The sequence below is a fragment of the Dendropsophus ebraccatus genome, chromosome 4 (assembly GCF_027789765.1).
Source record: "Dendropsophus ebraccatus isolate aDenEbr1 chromosome 4, aDenEbr1.pat, whole genome shotgun sequence".
NCBI lineage: Eukaryota > Metazoa > Chordata > Amphibia > Anura > Hylidae > Dendropsophus > Dendropsophus ebraccatus.
Genome location: NC_091457.1, coordinates 48,643,141 through 48,656,212, shown reverse-complemented (window position 1 = coordinate 48,656,212; position 13,072 = coordinate 48,643,141).

Below are 13,072 nucleotides of genomic sequence, written 5' to 3'. Positions count from 1 at the left end.
CCCTTTTAATGAATATGCTATAATTTACGGAAATGTCTCTTTAAGACATATGGTATCCAATAACCAAAGCTGAGATAAAATTGCTGATTGTGCTGTCTGATACCTGCGCTCCAACTGTTATGAACCTACAACTCCCAGCATGCTTAAAGTTGTAGTTTCATCATGACAGGTTGCAGATAACTGACCTAAAGAATGCTTGTACTGCAATTTGTTAGTGTCACAGACTGGTGATCCTATAAGAGTGTCACATATACTGTCATCTGCATTAGTGACTGACAGTGTCTTCCCTCAGGCATGGCGTGCCCCAAATGTTCTTTCTGTGCAGCTTGGTATGCATGGTACTTGCAGTTCTTGAAATACAGGATTATGTCAATTTCAAGGGAATTCATTTAATTCTGGATCATTTTGGGTCACACGGTGACATACGTCCTAATGCATGATTGGGTGCCATTCCAGTTATAATTTTCACTGCCAGATGGAAATTTCTGATGTGCTGCATTACTATAGGTCTCAGCTAGATATGAGTGAATTTACAGTACTAGCAAAGCACTTCGCTAGGCCGGCTGCCCTTTAAACTCTGTGCTGCTGCGGGTGCCTGGAAAAGCTGGATCCAGTCCTTGGAAATTTCTCCCAGTTTCCCAGGACTGTATCCAGCTTTTCCAGGGACCCAGAGAGAAGCAGCACGGAGTTCAAAGGCAGTCGGCTGACAGCCAAGCCTAGCGAAGTGCTTCACTTTGCTAGTACTGTTAATTTGCTCATCCCTACTCTCAGCTGAGTAGGGAATGTGGGCACACAGGTTGGTAAACATCCATAGTTGTCCATGGTTTTCATCCTGTAATAACTTAGGGCCCATTCAGATAGGCCCACAAAAGACTGATCCCACTGATCTGCGCTTGTTTGCTGAGCTTTCACAAGGCACGCTTATGTGGCTATTTATATTTAACACTATTGGCCTTACATTTCCAATTTACACAGGGCGATGTGTGAAAGATAATTTAATTGGCCCCACAAAAGCTCAAATCAACCGGCCAATGAGTGTTTGTTCTTTGGATGATCTCTGGCTCTTTGGCTCTTTATGGGCTCGACCTCACTTAGCGTTTTTCTTTGTTTATAACTGATCCGTCCATATTAATTTAACGGATGAGCATAAACGATGAGCAGAGTGATGCAAAATGTTAATTTTTTTTTAATATGTTTGTATTTTGGCTTAAAAAAACTGACTTTTGTACATCAGTTTGCATCCGTTTGCATCAGTCAGCATCCGTTTTTCTATCAGTTTATTTTTCTTCTTTTTGGTTTCTTGCTGCTTCTGCACATGCTCAGTGCAAAAACGGAGAAAAACAAACGGATGTGAATGGAAATACCTTCCGTTTAGATCCGTCCTCATTGACTACAATGTAAAAAAAAGGAAGTGCACTTTCTGTTTGTGATCCGTTTTTTTTAAACTTAAAGAAAATACTGCAAACACTATTTTCTTTTCTCCGTTCAAAAAAATGGATCTTGAACGCATTGCATGCAAACTGAGCACGATTAGGGCAAACGGAGAACACTAATATATCATGGGAATCTATGGGGATTTTAACGGATCCGCCAGTTTCCGTTTTTGCTTATTACAAATCGCAAAAGGTAGACTGAATGGTGCCGGATGGTCAAACGCTGATGTGAACATAGCCTTACACAGGCTAATTATTGGGAATGGACATGGTTAGAAATGCTCATTTGTCTGATAATTTTCTTATGTAAATGGGACTTTACCTTTTAGTAGCTAACAGAGAAGAGAGAGTGTGGCAATGTTAACACTTATATTTATGCTATGTAAAAAAACTAAAAATCCTAAATAGTTAAAAATGTCTGATTATTAAAGGGGTACTAAAAAAAAAAAAATTCTCATTTTGCTTCTGATCTTTCCCCCAACTAACCTCGGACTGTGTCCTCTTATTCTTTCGTTCAATGTTTTAAATTTTTTTTTTTAAAAACACTTCCTTCCTGAACCTTATTTAGTCCATTAACCTATTTAATCCCTTCTTTCCCCCAGAATATACAGATTCAAGTATTTAAGTCTTTCCTGGTATGTTTTATGCTTCAGACCATCCACAAATTCTGTAGCCCGTCTCTGGAACCTTTCTATTTTATCAATATCTTTTTGTAGATGAAGTCTCCAGAACTGGTCACAGAATTCCAAATGTGGTCTCTAGAGCTCTATACAGCAGGATCACAATCTCCCTCTTCCTACTGGTTATACCTCTAGCTATACAGCCCAGCATACAATTGGCTTTCCTTACTGCCTGGTTGCATCGGTGACTTTTAAGGCAGAAATCACTACCCCTAAATCTTTCTTTTCTAAAGTCTTTACTGACACAGAACTGCTGAAATGGTACTTGGCTAAAAGGGGGGGGGGGGGTTAGGGATCCTGGTCTGTATATCTTTTTTTATTCAGTAGTGCTTGATAAGAGCAGTAGATTGGGAACTGCAGTTTTAGACACAAGCGTTGGTGGCAGCTGCGGGGCCCTGTCGCCCCTCACTAAACAGAAGTGTATGTACTTTAAAAATATTTTTAAAATAATGTTTTGATATAAGGCAACATAACTTTGTTGATGGACTTTGTTTAACATACAATTTTAGTATCTAGAGTACCCCTTAAAGGGATTGAATTCAAATAAAATTTTAGTAAAGCTTTCCTCCAGTGCCACCCATAGGTAGGTAGCTAAGAGTTCTAGGAAATTATCGTGTAGTGAATTCCTCGATGTGACTGATCAGTCACGTAGGAGCACTGATCAAGGTCTGTTCCTAACAATGGAACGACTACTTGTTCCATGTTTCTGTACAGCGGCAGTTTATCATGGATCAAGCTAGTGCATGTAATAGCCTGGAGGCTGCTGTGCTTTATTCAAGGTAACAGAGCGCTGGCATGGTACATGGGCTGCATCTCACCCTGACAAGTACAGAAGCTATATAAACCCTTTAATGATAATGTAGTCATGGTGCTTGCTCTGATTAAAGCAGTGCCAACTTCTGTAACGAATCTCTAGAGGTCTTTTCAAGGTCATCTATAAAAGTTACCTATAAAATAAGATGTCCACCACTAAATCTAGCATCTTGACTGATCTGTCAGTTGTGGGGAAAAAATGTCTTGAATTATTATTCAGATTTTTTTTTTTACTTAGAAGACAATGTGAGATGAGTGCCCACCATGTTTCAGACTCTATGGTCACCATATTAGTTTTTATTAGTCATACTTAGAGACTTATTTTCAGAAATTTTTTATTACCTTGGGCATGTGAGGATTTTTTTATGCAAATAACCACTTGTCATGTGATGGAGGCTGACATATAAAAGAGAATCTGTCAGCCTTATATCATGCTCAGAACTCAATTATTAAGGAGGAGCAGAGATGCACATAGGAAATGCCTGCTCAACCAATCACAGGCCACAGCAGTGACCCGCCTCAGCCAGTTATGGTGATGTGGGCGTTTCCATAATGTCAGAATGGAGGCCAGGAAGCACCGACAGTGGGGGATTGGCAGAAGATAAGTATATGTGTATTTATTTTAAACCTAAACCTTGAGCACATGTAGGTATAAAGGTTTATATGGAGGACCTCTTTAAGCTGCTGACAGGTTCCCTTTAACTAGGTATAAAGTTAAAAATGTAATTAAAGAACATGGTAAGCTGTTTCATAGAGCCTATGCGGAACCTGATAAATCTAGGGCACACAATGAAAGAGTAAACCGATCACATAAGGCTAGAAAATACTGATTTATAATTACAGGTATTGTATTAGGCAATAAAAAAGGGGTGCCGCACTATAAAAGCTGATGCCTGTGTATCGTAACTTGTCAGTTTTATAAGAACACCCTGGGGGGGGTTTAAACGGAATATCTCAGGGTAAAATGATGTGGCATTTCTAAACCATTTCTGTAACTGATAACACTGTAAGCGAAAGAAAGGAATACAATGATATAAAAGCATTGCTTTAGAAGTCACATTGCAGTATCCATTTTTTTATAAAGTGTAAAATGTATAGGCCCCAAGTTATGGGATACAGTTTTTCCCTTGCTACTAGAAATATGCATCTGAATAACGGTGGCTGAAGACATTGGATGCAGCTCCAGGGAGTCCAGGAAAAACATGGATACAGCCATAGGCATAAGATGTGAAAGGGTGACCCTGGGGCTCCATATTGAAACTTAGAATGGGGCTGCATTTTCCACACTTCCTTCAACTATAGTCTTCCTGAGTTGCAGAGATCTTGAGGGAATTTATATTCAGAACACATGAACATTGCATAAGTTTTTAACTGAAACCACAGTACCCCTTCAGTGTTCTTTACTGTATATTCACTTAATATACCATGGTGCCTCTTCATCTGAATAAAGGGTTATTACCATCTTAATTATCATAGTTATACTTGTAGAACTCATCAAGTTAAATATTTTTGTGAATACATTAATTTAACAAACTTACGTCCTTCTCCTGATATGCTGCTCTTTTCCTCCCATTGTTGTCAGCTCTAGGTTATCGACCAACTCTTTGTTCTGAAAGCAGTGGTCTGGCTGGTGTATATATAACTTAAGTGTGTGTGTGTATATATATATATATATAAAGTATTACAGTATAAACCAGTGCTTCTCAATTCCAGTCCTCAGGTCTCACCAACAGGTCATGTTTTGAGGCTATCCCATACAAAGATCACCTGTGATAATACCAGATACACTATAATTATATCACCTGTGCAATTCTAAGGAAATCCTCAAAACATGACCTGTTGGTGAGACCTGAGGACTGGAATTGAGAAGCAATGAGCTAAACCACTGTTTTAGAGCAGAATGGTGATTATCAACCTAGACATCGAGCTGACAACCGTGGGAGGGAAAAATTGCTAAATTAATTTATTTGAAAAAATATTCAACTTGACGAATTCTACAAGTCTATGTTAGTTGAGATTGGAATACCCCTTTATTGGCTAGGTATAAGCACCTGGACCTTTAAATAAAATTTGCAACAGTGCCCCCCAACTATATGACATGTCCAGAGTTGGCATACCCAAGGGAGGCCACTTGTCCCAGGTGTGACTACTCCTTATAGCCCTGGGTAAATGACCTACATATAGCTGTTCTCCTGGACCCAGCTGCATCTAGTTATATCTATGAAGATTACTATCCGCAACCAAATTCCTGAGATTAACAAAATAGAACACTGACCCACTTTTCGTAATGCAAACAGCAGAAATCCTTCCCCTCCCCAAACAGCTATATACCTTGAATGGTCTATATTATTCTAGCAAAGCCACCAGTATCCACATCACCTGAAGACATATGGGAATCCAGTGGCAGGACACGGATAAGGTATCTATACATGGATCTTGGAAACCCCTAACATAATATAATTGCTGCTGAAAATAACATTTTCTATAGTGGTCAAAACAACATGTTTTAAAGTGATTCTTATTTTCTCTTGCATTAAGGTCTTATGTGCTTTCATGACCATCCAAAGTAAATAAGCCCATCTTAAGACTCATTCTATGTTGTTTTTTCAGGTGCCTGGGTGTGTTTCCATCTTATATAAGCCTGATATACCTTCTCTAAGGCCTCTTCAAAGACAGCATGTTTTGGGATTAAAATATTTAAACAGATTAAGACCTATCATGCATTTCTCCTGGTGCATGTCCTAGATGGTTCTTACTGCCCTTACTTTATATTATGAATTACTTGGCAGGTCTATCTGAGGCGTATGGGAGATACAAGGAGTGTGTAGCCATATGAAGCTCAATCGCAGGGTCAATAAATATAGATCGTTATAACATTAGAAAAAATATTTCTTCCACTAGTGAATGGTCCGGTGACCAAGAAAAACTAGAATCAGTTCTGAAGACACTATGGGGGAGATTTATCAAACATGGTGTAAAGTGAAACTGGCCCAGTTGCCCCTAGCAACCAATCAGATTCCACCTTTTATTTTCCAAAGAGTCTGTGAGAATTGAAAAGTGGAATCTGATTGGTTGCTAGGGGCAACTGGGCCAGTTTCACTTTACACCAGTTTGATAAATCTGCCCCTATATTCTTATAACTAGTTCTATCTAATACAGAGACCACCCCTTATCCCTCGCATAGGTTTATTTGGTATTTAGAAATCTACAAAGCATTTAGCTTAACATATTCTTCCACAGAACTCTGAGGTAGCTAAATTTATGACTGATAGAGTTATTCCTTGTTCCAGATATGATTAAAATCCTATACCAAAATTTAACATTAATTTGACCTCTTCATGTGTCTGATCAGTGGCAGGCGGTGTGACTTCTGGGAAACCTACTGATCATGAATGGGGTCTTGAGTAGAGATGAGCAAACCTGCTGGATTTTTGGTTCGTACGAACCAGAAATCTCGGTATCTGACTCCTGCTGTCTGACTGCTCCGGGCAGCGGGTGGATACAGCCTAAGGAACGCCTGGAAAACTGGGATACAGCCTATGCCAGAAATCTGGCAGGTTCGCTCATCTCTAGTCTTGAGTGGTGGTCAAGTATGCAGACTGCAGTTCATTAAACCTGTTACCAAGACATTGATATATATCTTTTGTGGGGAAACTTTTAGTATAAGGCCCCATTCACGCAGAGCAAGAGAGACGGAATTTCCACCGCGGAATCCCGCCAGCCTCCGTGTCATAATGACATTCTAAGGGAGGCCTGCATGCTGCATCTCAGCGCTGAAGAATGAACATGTTCATTATTCAGCACTAGGAGAGGAGCCGCGCGCCTTCCATAGACTGTCATTATGACACGGAGACTGGCGGACAATTCCGCCTCTCTTGCTCTGTGTGAGCGGGGCCTAACTTATAACATGTTGATGAAAATCCCTGATCATTTTATGTTAAAGGGGAACTCCGGGTAGAAACTTCTGCAGAAGCATATAACAATACTTACCTATCTATCCCAGTTTTGAAACTACCTAAAATCCATTTGTTTTGGGGGGTTTTGTTCTGTTTTTTGTTTCTGTATTTCCTGGTTGAGCAGATGTACTCAGTACTACAGGTTCCAGAATGCAATGCTTTCCCTCAGCTGTTCCATCACAGCCTCCCACCCTGCCTATTCCGTGCCCAAAGCTGTTGCAGAACATCTAGGCTTTGTTCACACATTGCAGTTGTTTTGTGTTACTGAATTATTTGCAGTACTTTATCATTTCATTGTGGTCCCATCCACCCACCCACCCGCACAGCACACTGTATTCTCTACCTGTAATGCTGATATTGGAATAAAGCAAAGAACTTTTAAAATTATTTTTTTTTCTTTTTCTTTCCACGCACATATTATGATCAAACATCTTTTATCTTTGAAGTTGATTCCCACAATAAGGACTTTATTCGATATTATCTTACATGAGATATACTGTTTATGCCTTGTTTTTTGTGCAGGTGGGATTGGCAGTGTCTGCTCTTATCCTCTCTGCTGTTTAGCATTATCTATTTGTGTTACTGCATCATTTTTGTGCAGATGCTGCAGTACTGCAATGACACTCCAACATGTGTAAACACAGCCCTAATTTCTCCGTTGACTTTTGCACAATCAGCGCAGCTGAAACACCTGCTTCTGGCCAGTCTGAGATGGTGAATCACGTCCTGCCCCCTGTCTGCATCATCAGCCTGTCCTTAGCAAACACACACAATGTGAGACAGAAACATGAAATATTTGTCTCCTAAGGGGGGATAGCAGAAGGAACTGGAGACGATGTGGATCCGCACAAGGGCCATTTTTCTTCACTTCCTGGATTTCTATCAGCTACCAGTGTGGCAGAACCGTACAGATACAGTAATAGGCTGGGTTCACACACAGTATATTTCAGGCAGTATTTGGTCCTCATGTCAGGTCCTCATAGCAACCAAAACCAGGAGTGGATTAAAAACACAGAAAGGCTATGATCACACAATGGTGAAATTAAATGGATGGTCGTCATATAACAGTAAATAACTGCCATTATTTCAATATAACAGCCGTTGTTTTAAGATAACAGCACATATTTGCCATTAAATGACGTCCATCCACTCAATTACAACATTATGTGAACAGAGCCTTTCTGTGTTTTCAATCCACTCCTGGTTTTGGTTGCTATGAGGACCTGACATGAGGACCAAATACTGCCTGAAATATACTGTGTGTGAACCCAGCCATACATTGTATAGACACATCTATATAACTTCTAATGTACTTTTAATAGAAAACAAGTTTTTCTTATCCGGAGTTCCCCTTTTAGGAGTCCAGTGGACGGCGTCACTCAATGGACTGGACTCTTTAGCATGGAGTTATACTGAATCTTTTCCATAAAGATATATATTAATCTGCTCAGTGCCTCCTGCTCTATAATATAACGCTGATGGCTTAGGTAGCATTTTGATGGCGACAGGTTCCCTTTAAAACTCTGTAGGACTATTAAAGATAGCCAAACAATTGATCTTTATATGATGAGCTTGCTGGGTGAACAATATATATTACACTTAGCTTTCGAAGTCTTTATAAACATTGTCATTTTAGTCTAGTAGCTGCATTAACCTTAAAGGGAACCTGTCACCCGGGATTCCGACACAGAGGCCGCCCGACCCTCCGGTGCAGCCCCAGATACTTACCCTTTTCTGCAAGTGCCGCTCCTGGACCCGGTCCCAGGACTGAGATATTGGCGCCGGAAGGTGAGCATGGGTTATCCAGCGATTTTTTTTTTACTTTTTTTTTCTTTCTTTCATATCAACAGGTTTTAGAAAGTTATATAGATTTGTTATTTACTCCTATTTAAAAATCTCAAGTCTTTCCATACTTAGCTGCTTTATGTCTTGCAGGAAATGTTTTCTTCCCAGTCTGACACAGTGCTCTCTGCTGCCACATCTGTCTGAAACAGGAACTGTCCAGAACAGTAGCAAATCATCATAGAAAACCTTTCCTGCTCTGGACAGTTCCTGTCTCGGACAGAGGTGGCAGCAGAGAGCACTGTGTCAGACTGGAAAGAATACACCACTTCCTGGAGGACATACAGCAGCTGATAAGTATAAAAAAACTTGAGATCAAATAAGCACAATCATAACACTACCTGACAGATACCTAAGGAAAATAGAATTCCTGACATCTCTTATAAACAGTCAGTGCACTCCATCTGTCTACAGACAATACTTAATGATGAGGAGGATGGTCTGCTATTACAATGGTACAATAGATGGACTAGAAAAAACACAGACTCCATTCAATAGATGTGTTAGTCATTGCCTGCAGTAAATATAAAGTGTGAAATGTCTGAGGTCATAGTCTGAGGTCATAGTGGAAGTTTGGCTATATTAGTGGGTTACTGTAGGAACAACTGAGCTGATGACAACACATAAGTCATTTCTTATAGTTATTTTATGTAGTATGCTGATTTTTTTTTTTTTTTTTTTTGGGCTGACATTTTAGTTTATTCTAAGCATTTGTTAACTTCATTCACATGACAACTGAACAATTACATTCACATTAGTAAATACATAAAGATGATGTAAGAGTCATTACAGCGGACAATGTGCTCGGTGTACACATTCATCATACACTCTGGCTTTGTTACATGGCAATCCAAGCCAGAGTAGGAAACTACAAAATTGCACATTTGGTAAATTTGCCCATAATATTTGTCTTTGTAGTGGTGAAAGGTTATATACACAGCGTGGAGAGCGTCATGACATATTATTAGCATGATATTGCTCTAATGTAAACTGCTGCTTTGTTCAGATTTTGCAGAAAAAATATTAAAGTAATATTGTTGTTTTCTCTAGAATGTTAAGATGTTGTATAGAATCCTACACTGGCTTATTCTGTACAACCTGTAATACAGGGGTGTCATACACAGTAGTTGATGTCTATCGGCTGTTGGCAAAGAGTTGAAGAGTCTATTATAATGACCGGTTGGCAAAACTCCTCCTTAATGCGACTCTGTACCCACAATCTGACCCCCCCCAAACCACTTGCACCTTCAGATACAGTAGCTGCTTTTAATCCAAGATCTGTCCTGGGGTCCATTCGGCAGGTGATGCAGTTATTGTCATAAAAACAACTTTTAATCCTACAGCGCTGTGTCTAACGGCCAAGGCTTACATTTATATATGCATTAGGCTGTCCTTCCTCCCCACCCTCCTCATCATTAGGAATGATCCAGGAACATTTACTGCTGTTTGAGCTTTGCACAGGTGTATTAACGTTCCAGACCATTTTCATTATACACACAGGTGGGGAATAGGAAGCAATCTGCCTGGAGCATTCCTAATGATGAGGAAGGTGGGGAGGAGGGACAGAGAGGTTGTGCCAGCCTAATGCATATACAAATGTAAGCCCCGGCCGTTAGACACAGCGCTGCCGGATTAAAAGTTGTTTTTAGGACAATAACTGCATCCCCTGCCGAACGGACCCCAGGACAGATCTTGGATTAAAAGCAGCTATCCGAAGGTACAAGTGGTTTAGGGGGGACAGATTGTGGGTACAGAGTCGCTTTAAATCTTTATATCATGGCAATGATAGGAAGTACAACTAGTTGTGAAGAGGACCCTGCTGTAAAAGAGGTTTTAAGAGGGGGGCATTGGTATCCGGCACTATAATGGTGAGCTCCTAATTCTAGAGAAATTAAGTGCATCCAGCCGGTACTGCAGTACCAGCTGGGATGAACTTCCCTGACACTTACTGTGTGTGAACTCGGCCTTATGGGGATAACTGTGAAATACACACAGTGTTATGGGGATACCTGTGGAATACACACTTTTATGGGGATACTGTTGGAATACACACTTTTATGGGGATACCTGTGGCTGACATAATGTTGCAGAGCTATCGTTTGCTGACTGTTACGGGGACATTGGTGGCTGACAGTGCTATAGTGATATCTGTAGCTGACATGGTGATACAATGACATCTGGATGACACACTTACAGGGGGCTTTTGTAAATGATAAAGTAAATATCCTTTGTTACCCAGCTTGCATCTGGAATCCCTTCATTGGGAGCATTGGTTTTGCAGAGTGCAGCGAGCCAATCATTGCATGCTGGAGAGTAACCTGTGTACAACAAGATTAATAGAGCTGTAGCAGCTTCCAATGAACTCTGATCCTGTACATCATAAATACTTCATCATGCTTACAATATAACGGCTTTATGGCTGCTTGTCTGGACCAGTGACACTTGGTAAAGAGTTAACTAAGTGTCATATACATAAAGCACACTTACTGGACTCACAGTCAATGAAGTGATACTCTTATGAATTAGAATCCCAGCCCCGTGTTATATTAGTCATACAAGGGGTAAACAGGGATTGCTACCAGACATCATAGGTAGTGGACCTCTTCTGTAGGGTCTTTACTGTAAATGTAGCCCATTTACCAATGTATCTGCATCTTAACAAAGCCCCCAAATCTTTCCTCCTTTTCGCATCCATACAAATATGTCTGAAAAAGTTGGCGAGCTTCATACAATTTTCCAGCGTGACACTTTATGACAAATGAACACAGTAACTGCAAGTGTTAATAAATCTCTTTCATATGTACTTAGAGGGGGTATCCCTAGTTTTAAAAGATATCCCAGGATAGGAGATAACAAGTTGATTGGTGAAGGCACAACTGCTGGAGTAAAGAAGAGAAAAATTGCCCCACCAATGAATGAAGTGTTCCATTAATTTATGGGGCTACTGGTGGATAGGGGATAACTTCTCAAATTGGGAATGCCACTTTAAAAGGATGTTTCATTGTGTACAATGCTTCTACATTATATTTGATGTCCCGTAATCTACTGATACATATTTCTAGATTCTAGTTAGTGCACATTGTTGTCTATTGGGCTATTCACATGATCAGTAGATTACAAGGACGGAAACTAATGCTGAAAAAAAGGACATGTCCTAGTGCGGACCTAGTTTTTTTTTTTTTATGAATCCTGTTATATTTTTTACAGATTGTAACCTGTTTGGCATCTGTATTTCTGTAAAAAAACACAAAAAAGAACAGATGAGTTAAAATTGACGATGAAAAAAATAAATAGAAAGGATTTACAGATATACGGATGCACTACACTACATCCGTAATTTTTACGGATTGTACAGGTGGATAGCGGGGGGAATGTACTGAACGTGAAAATATGGAATGTGTGCATAAAGCCTAAGGATAAGCTGACCAGAGTAAACCCTACAGCCAGAAGTCTGTGAAGAACCTATTATTTTTTCCCTACAGCACCACCACAGGCAAAAAGATATATTGCACTGTAGCCAGAGTAAAATATATCTAGTAACTGTTCTCAAGCCTGCTTAATAGATGAGCTTCCTAAACTAGGGATCCCTCTAAACCCCCTTTAAAGTGACTAGAAAGCGTTAATAATAATGACATGTTGTTGCAAATATACATCTAATTCATAAAAAATAAATGTGGTGGCTCATTTTTTCAGAAGGGACATATTCACAGATCATTCTGCAAATACAAATATGGAAAAATGTGTTTTGGAACATGTCCTGGATGCGCCTGCCAAGTCCTAAGCTACTGAGCTCATCTGCTCCTCATTTGGTGAAGTCCCTTGAAAAGTACAGATTAACTGTTTTATACAGTAGTTTAGCCAAGCCAAAATGTGGACAGCTGAAAGAATAATAAATAAGTCCAGTGCACCTCGTTTTCAATAACGTTTGGTCTTCGTTGCATTAACAGGACTAATTTACAGCCCCTGTCTGTAGATCAGACGAGAGATGACCGTGACTTACATGAGGACGAAAGTTCCATGTAAAGCTCTAAATCTCTGAAAACATGTCATAAATCGCAGAATAAAAATGGGCAGAGGCGCTACATCCAAAATTATAGATCAAACCTTTAGTGGAACACGGCATGGATCTAATCCACACCAAAGTACATATGGAAAAGTGCTGCTAGCAAACGCAGACGTCTAAATCCATATAAAAAGCACACATACTATAAAAATCAAAGGGAGTGCCTTCAGGATATGTAAACCACAAGAACAGAGTCCTACAGACAAGTGTCTTGAAAGGAAAAAGGAAAACTTTCTAAATATACAGCGTCTATTTATCCTCTGCTAAAATGGAATATTAAAGTTA